A 7,660-nucleotide genomic window follows, 5' to 3' on the forward strand; every position below is an offset into this window, starting at 1 on the left:
CAGAGACAGGGGTCGGTCTACACGTCCCCTGAGTCTCTAATACAGAGACAGGCGTCGGTCTACTCAATCCCTGAATCAATGAAACAGAAACAGGGTTCGGTCTACTCATCCCCTGAATCAATGATACAGAAACAGGGGGCGGTCTACTCATCCCCTGAGTCTGTGATACAGAGACAGGCGGCGATCTACCCATCCCCTAAAACTGTGACACAGAGGCAGGGGGCAGTCTGCTCATCCCCTGAGTCTATGATACAGAGACATGGGGCGGTCTACTCATCCCCTGAGTCTGTGATTCAGAGACAGGGGGCGGTCTACTCATCCCCTGAGTCAATGATACAGAGATAGCGTGCGGTTAACTCATCCCCTGAGTCTGAGATACAGAGACAGGTTGCGGTCTACTCATCCCCTGAGTCTGTGATACAGAGACAGGGGACGGTCTACTCATCCACTGAGTCTGTGATACAGAGACAGGGGCGGTCTAACTTATCCCCTCAGTTTGTGATACAGAGACAGGGGCGGTCTAACTTATCCCCTCAGTTTGTGATACAGAGACAGGGGGCGGTCTACTCATCCCCTGAGTTTGTGATAGAGAGACAGGGGGCGGTCTACTCATCCCCTGAATCAATGATACAGAGACAGGGGGCGGTCTACTCATCCCCTGAGTCTGTGACATAGAGAAAGGGGGCAGTCTACTCATCCCCTGAATCAATGATACAGAAACAGGGGGCGGTCTACTCCTCCCCTGAGTCTGTGATACAGAGACAGGGGGCAGTCTACTCCTCCCCTGAGTCTGTGATACGGGGACAGGGGGCGGTCTACTCATCCACTGAGTCTGTGATACAGAGACAGGCAGTGTTCTACTCATCCCCTGAATCTGAGATACAGAGACCAGGGGCAGTTTACTCATCCCCTGGGTCAGTGATAAAGAGACAGGGGGCGGTCAACTCATCCCCTGAGTCTGTGACACAGAGACAGGGGGCGGTCTACTCATCCCCTGAGTCTGTGACAGAGAGACAGGGGGCGGACTACTCATCCCCTGAATCAATGATGCAGAAACAGGGGACGGTGTACTCATCCCCTGAGTCTGTGATACAGAGACAGGGGGCGGTCTACTCATCCCCTGAGTCTGTGATACAGAGACAGGGGACGATCTACTCATCCCCTCAGTTTGTGATACAGAGACAGCGGGCGGTCTACTCATCCCCTGAGTCTGTGATACAGAGACAGGGGGCGGTCTACTCATCCCCTGACTCTGTGACATAGAGAAAGGGGGCGGTGTACTCATCCCCTGAGTCTGTGATACAGAGACAGGGGGCGGTCTACTCATCCCCTGACTCTGTGACATAGAGAAAGGGGGCAGTGCACTCATCCCCTGAATCAATGATACAGAAACAGGGGGCGGTGTACTCATCCCCTGAGTCTGTGAGACAGAGACATGGGGCGGTCTACTCCTCCCCTGAGTCTGTGATACGGGGACAGGGGGCGGTCTACTCATACACTGAGTCTGTGATACAGATACAGGCAGTTTTCTACTCATCCCCTGAATCTGAGATACAGAGACAAGGGGCAGTTTACTGATCCCCTGGGTCAGTGATAAAGAGACAGGGGGCGGTCAACTCATCCCCTGAGTCTGTGACACAGAGACAGGGGGCGGTCTACTCATCCCCTGAGTCTGTGATACAGAGACAGGGGGCAGTCTGCTCATCCCCACAGTATGTGATACAGAGACAGGCAGTGGTCTACTCATCTCCTGAGTCTGTGATACAGAGACAGGGGGCGGTCTACTCATCCCCTAAATCTCTGACACAGAGACAGGGGGCAGTCTACTCATCCCCTGAGTGTATGATACAGAGAAATCGGTCGGTCTACACATCCCCTGAGTCTGTGATACAGAGACAGGGGGCGGTCTACTCATCCCCTGAGTCTGTGACACAGAGACTGGGGGCGTTCTGCTCATCCCCTGAATTAATGATACAGAAACAGGGGGCGGTGCACTCATCCCCTGAGTCTGTGATACAGAGACAGGGGGCGGTCTACACGTCCCCTGAGTCTCTAATACTGAGACAGGGGACGGTCAACTCATCCCCTGAATCTGAGATACAGAGACAGGGGGTGGGCTGCTCATCCCCCGAGTGTGTGACACAGAGACAGGGGATGGTCTACTCATCCCCTGACTCTGTGACATAGAGAATGGGCGCAGCCTACTCATCCCCTGAATCAATGAGACAGAAACAGGGGACGGTGTACTCATCCCCTGAGTCTGTGATACAGAGTCAGGGGGCGGTCTTCTCCTCCCCTGAGTCTGTGATACAGAGACAGGGGGCGGTCTACTCATCCCAGAGTGTGTGATACAGAGACAGGGGGCGCTCTACTCATCCCCTGAGTCTGTGACACAGAGACCGGGGACGGTCTACTCATTCCCTGAGTCTGTGATGCAGAGACAGGGGGCGGTCTACTCATCCCAGAGTGTGTGATACAGAGACAGGGGGCGGTCTAATCATCCGCTGAATCAATGATACAGAAACAGGGGGCTGTCTACTCATCCCCTGAGTCTGTGATGCAGACAAACGGGGCAGTCTACTCATCCCCCGAGTGTGTGATACAAAGACAGGGGGCGGTCTAATCATCCGCTGAATCAATGATAAAGAAACAGGGGGCGGTCTACTCATCCCCTGAGTCTGTGATACAGAGACAGGGGGCAGTCTTCTCATCCCCCGAGTGTGTGATACAGAAACAGGGGGCGGCCTACTCATCCCCTGAGTCTGTGATGCAGACAAACGGGGCAGTCTACTCATCCCCCGAGTGTGTGATACAAAGACAGGGGGCGGTCTAATCATCCGCTGAATCAATGATAAAGAAACAGGGGGCGGTCTACTCATCCCCTGAGTCTGTGATACAGAGACAGGGGGCAGTCTACTCATCCCCCGAGTGTGTGATACAGAAACAGGGGGCGGTCTACTCATCCCAGAGTCTGTGATACAGAGACAGGGGGCAGTTCGCTCATCCACTGAGTCTGTGATACAGAGACAGGGGGCGGTCCACTCATCCCCCGAGTGTGTGATACAGAGACAGGCAGTGTTCTACTCATCCCCTGAATCTGAGATACAGAGACAAGGGACAGTTTGCTCATCCCCTGGGTCTGTGATAAAGAGACAGGGTGCGGTCTACTCATCCCCTGAGTCTATGACACAGAGACAGGGGGCGGTCTGCACATCCCCTGAGTCTGTGACAGTGAGACAGGGGGCGGTCTACTCATCCCCTGAATCAATGATACAGAAACAGGGGGCAGTCTACTCATCTCCTGAGTCTCTGATACTGAGCCAGGGGACGGTCTACTCATCCCCTGAGTCTGTGATTCAGAGACAGGGGGCGGTCTACTCATCCCCTGAGTCTGTGACAGAGAGACAGGGGGCGGTCTACTCATCCCCTGAGTCTGTGACACAGAGACAGGGGGCGGTCTACTCAGCCCCTGAGTCTGTGACACAGAGACAGGGGGCAGTCTACTCATCCCCTGAGTCTGTAACACAGAGTCAGGGGGCGCTCTACTCATCCCCTGAGTCTGTGACAGAGAGACAGGGGGCGGTCTACTCATCCCCTGAATCAAGTATACAGAAACAGGGGGCGGTGTACTCATCCCCTGAGTCTGTGATACAGAGACAGGGGGCGGTCTACTCATCCCCGGGCTCTGTGATACAGAGACAGGGGGCGGTCTACTCATCCCCAAGCTCTGTGATACAGAGACAGGGGGCGGTCTACTCATCCCCTGAGTCTGTGATACAGAGACAGGCGGCGGTCTACTCCTCCCCTGAGTCTGTGACACAGAGACAGGGGGCGGTCTACTCAGCCCTGAGTCTGTGACACAGAGACAGGGGGCGGTCTACTCATCCCTTGAATCAATGATACAGAAATAGGGGGCGGTGTACTCATCCCCTGAGTCTGTGACACAGAGACCGGGGCCGTTCTACTCATCTCCTGAGTCTCTGATACAGAGGCAGGGGACGGTCTACTCATCCCCATGAATCTGAGATACAGAGATAAGGGGCAGTTTGCTCATCCCCTGGGTCTGTGATACTGAGACAGGGGGCGGTCTACTCATCCACTGAGACTGTGACTCAGAGACAGGGGGCGGTCTACTCATCCGCAGAATCAATGATACAGAAACAGGGGGCGGTGTGCTCATCCCCTGAGTCTGGGACACAGAGACAGGGAGCGGTCTACTCAACCCCCGAGTGTATGATACAGAGAAAGGGGGCGCTCTACTCATCCCCGGGCTCTATGATACATAGACAGGGGGTCGTCTACTCATCCCTTGAGTATGTGATACAGAAACAGGGGGCGGTCTACTCATCCCTTGAGTCTGTGATGCAGAGACAGGAGGCGGTCTACTCATTCCCTGAGTCTGTGATACAGAGACAGGGGGCGGTCTACTCATCCACTGAGTCTGTGATACAGAGACAGGAGGCGCTCTACTCATCCACTGAGTCTGTGATACAGAGACAGGGGGCGGTCTTCTCATCCACTGAGTCTGCGATACAGAGACAGGGGGCGGTCTTCTCATCCCCTGAGTCTGTGATCCAGAGACAGGAGGCGCTCTACTCATCCACTGAGTCTGTGATACAGAGACAGGGGGCGGTCTTCTCATCCACTGAGTCTGCGATACAGAGACAGAGGGCGGTCTACTCATTCACTGATCTGTGATACAGAGACAGGGGGTGGTCTACTCATCCCTTGAGTCTGTGATCCAGAGACAGGAGGCGGTCTACTCATCCCCTGAGTCTATGATACAGAGACAGGGGGCTGTCTATTCATCGCCTGAGTCTTTGATACAGAGACAGGGGGTGGTCTACTCATCCCCTGAGTCTATGATACAGAGACAGAGGGCGCTCTACTCATCCCCTGTGTCCATGATAGAGAGACAGGGGGCGCTCTACTTATCCGCTGAGTCTTTGATCGAGAGACAGGGGGCGGTCTACTCATCCCCTGAGTATGTGATACAGAGACAGGGGGTGGTCTTCTCATCCACTGAGTCTGTGATACATCGACAGGGGACGGTCTACTCATTCACTGAGTCTGTGATGCAAAGACAGGGGACGGTCTTCATTTCCACTGAGTCTGTGATACAGAGACAGGGGGCGGTCTACTCATCCACTGAGTCTGTGATACAGAGACAGGGGACGGTCTACTCATTCCCTGAGTTTGTGATACAGAGACAGGGAGTGGTCTACTCATTCCCTAAATATGTGATGCAGAGACAGGGTGTGGTCGACTCATCCCCTGGGTCAGTGATACAGAGGAAGGGGGCGGTCTACTCATCCGGAGTTTGTTATACAGAGACAGGGGGCGGTCTACTCATCCCCTGAGTCTGTCATACAGAGAAAGTGTGCGGTCTACTCATCCCTTGAGTCTGTGATGCAGAGACAGGAGGCGGTCCACTCATCCCCTGAGTCTGTGATACAGAGACAGGGGGCGGTCTACTCATCCCCCGAGTCTGTGATGCAGAGACAGGGGGCGGTCTTCTCATCCACTGACTCTGTGATACAGAGACAGAGGGGGGTCTACTCATCCCCCGAGTCTGTGATATAGAGACAGGGGGCGGTCTACTCATCCCCCGAATGTGTGATACAGAGAAAGTGGGCAGTCTACTCATCCCCTGAGTCTGAGATACAGAGACAAGGGGCAGTTTACTCATCCCCTGGGTCTGTGATAGAGAGGAAGGGGGCGGTCTACTCATCCCCTGAGTCTGTGATACAGAGACAGGGGGCGGTCCAGTCATCCCCTCAGTTTGTGATGCAGAGACAGGGGACGGTCTACTTATCCCCTCAGTTTGTGAGACAGAGACAGGGGGTGGTCTACTCATCCCCTGAGTCTTTGATACAGAGTCAGGAGCCGGTCTACCCATCCACTGAGTCTGTGATCCCAAGACAGGGGGCGGTCGACTCATCCACTGAGTGTGTGATACAAAGACACGTGGCGCTCTAGTCATCCCCTGACTCTGAGATACAGAGACAGGGGGCGGTCTACTCATCCCCTGAGTCTTTGATACAGAGACAGGGGGCGGTCTTCTCATCCACTGAGTCTGTGATACAGAGACAGGTGACGGTCTACTCATCCACTGACTCTGTGATACAGAGGCAGGGGGCGGTCTACTCATTCCCTGAATCAATGATACAGAGTCAGGGGGCGGTCCACTCATCCCCCGAGTCTATGATACAGAGACAGGGGGCGGTCTTCTCATACCCTGAGTCTGTGATACAGAGACAGGGGGCGGTCAACTCATCCCCTGAGTCTGTGATACAGAGACAGGAGGTGGTCAACTCATCCCCTGAGTCTGTGATGCAGAGATAGGGTGCGGTTATCTCAATCGCTGAGTGTGCGATACAGAAACAGGGGGCGGTCTACTCATCCACTGACTCTGTGATCCAGAGACAGGGGGCGGTCTACTCACCACTGTGTCTGTGATACAGAGACAGGGGGCGCTCTACTCATCCCCTGAGTCTGTGATACAGAGACAGGGGGCGGTTAACTCATCCACTGACTCTGTGATCCAGAGACAGGGAGCGGTCTACTCACCACTGTGTCTGTGATACAGAGACAGAGGGTGGTCGACTCATCCCCTGAGTGTGTGATATCGAAACAGGGGGCGGTCTACTCATCCCCTCAATTTGTGATACAGAGACAGGGGGCAGTCTGCTCATCCTCTGAGTGTGTGATACAAAGACAGGGGACGATCTACTCATCCCCTCAGTTTGTGATACAGAGACAGGGGGCGGTCTACTCATCCCCTGAGTCTGTGATACAGAGACAGGGGGCGGTCTACTCATCCCCTCAGTTTGTGATCCAGAGACACGGGGCGGTCTACTCATCCCCTGACTCTGTGACATAGAGAAAGGGGGCAGTGTACTCATCCCCTGAATCAATGATACAGAAACAGGGGGCGATGTTCTCATCCCCTGAGTCTGTGATACAGAGACAGGGGGCGGTCTACTCCTCCCCTGAGTCTGTGATACGGGGACAGGGGGCGGTCTACTCATCCACTGAGTCTGTGATACAGAGACAGGCAGTGTTCTACTCATCCCCTGAATCTGAGATACAGAGACAAGGGGCAGTTTACTGATCCCCTGGGTCAGTGATAAAGAGACAGGGGGCGGTCAACTCATCCCCTGAGTCTGTGACACAGAGACAGGGGGCGGTCTACTCATCCCCTGAGTCTGTGACAGAGAGACAGGGGACGGTCCACTCATCCCCTGATTCAATGATGCAGAAACAGGGGGCGGTGTACTCATCTCCTGAGTCTGTGATACAGAGACATGGGTCGGTCTACACATCCCCTGAGTCTGTGATACAGAGACAGGGGGCGGTCAACTCATCCCCTGAGTCTGTGACACAGAGACAGGGGGCGGTCTACTCATCCCCTGAGTCTGTGATACAGAGACAGGGGGCAGTCTGCTCATCCCCACAGTATGTGATACAGAGACAGGCAGTGTTCTACTCATCTCCTGAGTCTGTGATACAGAGACAGGGGGCGGTCTACTCATCCCCTAAATCTCTGACACAGAGACAGGGGGCAGTCTACTCATCCCCTGAGTCTATGATACAGAGACATCGGTCGGTCTACTCATCCCCTGAGTCTGTGACACAGAGACTGGGGGCGTTCTGCTCA

The sequence above is a fragment of the Heterodontus francisci genome, unplaced genomic scaffold (genome assembly GCF_036365525.1).
Source record: "Heterodontus francisci isolate sHetFra1 unplaced genomic scaffold, sHetFra1.hap1 HAP1_SCAFFOLD_63, whole genome shotgun sequence".
Classification (NCBI taxonomy): Eukaryota; Metazoa; Chordata; class Chondrichthyes; order Heterodontiformes; family Heterodontidae; genus Heterodontus; species Heterodontus francisci.